Below are 2,336 nucleotides of genomic sequence, written 5' to 3' on the forward strand. Positions count from 1 at the left end.
GTCCCTCCAGGGGCTAATGCCTCAGCCTTCTGGGCCAAGCAGAGTCAATCTCAGCCTCTCCAAGGAGATTTGCTGGTGACTGCAGGACAAAATTTACCCCTAGAAAGCAAGCATGGAGCAGCCAGAGAATGTCCACCATTGGCAGGTTTAAAAACCACAACGCGATCAAAGCCAAGCATGAAAGTCAAGGCAAGGGTAAGGAAGGGAGCAGCTACCTGCTTGTTTCGTGCTCCTGGAGTTCAGTGTGGAGCTTGATGTCTTCAGCAACTGGAGGTGAACACTCGGACCCATTCCGATGATTCCTTCTTTATTCTCTCGTGGTGCTTTCCTGATGCTCCTTTGTTACCCTCCCCCATCTCTCATTCTCACTCTGTCTTTACTCGTGATGTTTCCCTTCTAATTCTCTCATCCATGATATTATCCTCCTAGCCCGTTGTAACTCCTTCTTTCGTGGTGTTTTCCTCTGATGCTCCAAAGTTTCTTTGTTCTTCACGAGTTAGATGCCCACAAAATTTTTTCAAGCTATATAGGATCTGACATGGCAAAATATATATATATATATATTTATATATATATATATATATATCATCTGATGTCAGGACAAGGTCTGGAGCTGTCTATGCATTCTTTATATTAAGTCATGGCCATGTTGTTTGGTCATTAAAATGAGTCCTTGTCTTGCTGCATGCCGTGGTGTGGTCCTGGATCCTTTGAGGTTAGGATTTTCCTGGGTCAAGTGAAATGACTGTGAGGCTCATACACCCTTGAAGTTAAGCTTGCCCCAGACTCCTTGGTAATCAGGGAGCTGCCACGCTGCCAATAATGTCCCTTTATGGCCTTTCACTTAGGTTACTCATCAGACCACCTCCTCCTGAGGTAAAGTGCATCCCGTCATCCTGCAGCTGTGTCTATGGCCTGGGTCACACTTGACATTACGTTACTGTTCTTGATCTGTGGCAATCCAGAAAATACCTAGGCCTAGGGTGTTCCTGGGTGCACCCTACACATCCTGATTCCAAGGTATTCAATATCCAGTTGTGACCCAGGGAACATGAAGACTGTGATGTGGTCTTGACTCCCCTGATTTGAGAATGTTGACCATGTAGGATGAAAGGGATATGTAACCTCCACTATATTGTTGTGAAAATAATATATTGGATTTAATTCACTGGATCACCAAACTTTGTTGGTACAGTTAGTTCATCTTTGTTAGAGGATTTGGGGTTGGCTAACTCATAATGGTCTTCATCTTTCCTTGCATTGCTTGAAGTAAATATAGCACATAATCACACAAGACAAGGGGATGACCTCACATCTTCTTCAGGCCAAAGGCTGCCCAGATTTGGTACAGTCATTTGTGGTGCAGACACAATGAAGGCCATCGTTTGGTTCTGGCTTCTTTGAATTGAAACTGTGACTTGGAGAGGATAAGTAGAGGGTGTGGCCAAAACACACTTGAAGTTTGGCCCCATCTTCTTGGTGGACAAGAAGCAACCGAGCCTTTCATAGTGATCACTTAGCAGCCAGATTAGGAAGCCTTGTGTATGATTTCATGGTTTATATTGAACAGAGTCTATCTTGGGGAAAAATGATTGAAGATAAGTCCAGGTGCAATCGAACACTTCTTTATATTTAGGTATGTCATTTTATTTGGTCATTAATGTGAGTACTTGGCTCCATTAGGACCATGATATGGATGGTTCTGTCTCCCTTGTAGAGAAGTTTTCATGAGAATTATGAAGAGAGATTGTTGTTCACAGACTTGAAATTAAACTGATGGTCCATTCCAGTCATCCCAGAACGTAGAGGAGTGGAAGGCACAAAGCTCCGGAGCTCAAGGTCTCTCCTTGGCTCCATGGGGAATTAGAGGCTGGCCTGGGCATCAGTAGACCTTGTCTCAAAATAATAAAAGGAAGAAACAGTGAGGGACAAAGCAGGAAAAAAACTCTCTTTAAAACCTCTGTTCAGGGCTGGAGAGATGGCTCAGAGGTTAAGAGCACTGACTGTTCTTCCAAAGGTCCTGAGTTCAATTCCCAGCAACCACATGGTGGCTCACAACCACCTGTAATGAGGTCTGGTGCCCTCTTCTGGCCTGCAGACATACACACAGAATATTGTATACATAATAAATAAATAAATATAAGAAAAGAATTTTAAAAAAAAAAAACACAAAGTGGCTGTGGAAATGACTCAGCAGGTAAGAATGCTTGCTATACAAGTGTAATGGCCTGAGTTCAATCTGCAGAACACACATAAAACACTTGGACTAGCACCTATGAGCCTGTACTCCAGCACTGCGGAGGGCCCAGATGAGAGGACAGTGCAGCTTTGTTGAC

This window comes from Microtus oregoni, unplaced genomic scaffold (assembly GCF_018167655.1).
Source record: "Microtus oregoni isolate MIOR12 unplaced genomic scaffold, Mior012 000004F_ref0000308, whole genome shotgun sequence".
In the NCBI taxonomy this organism is placed as follows: domain Eukaryota; kingdom Metazoa; phylum Chordata; class Mammalia; order Rodentia; family Cricetidae; genus Microtus; species Microtus oregoni.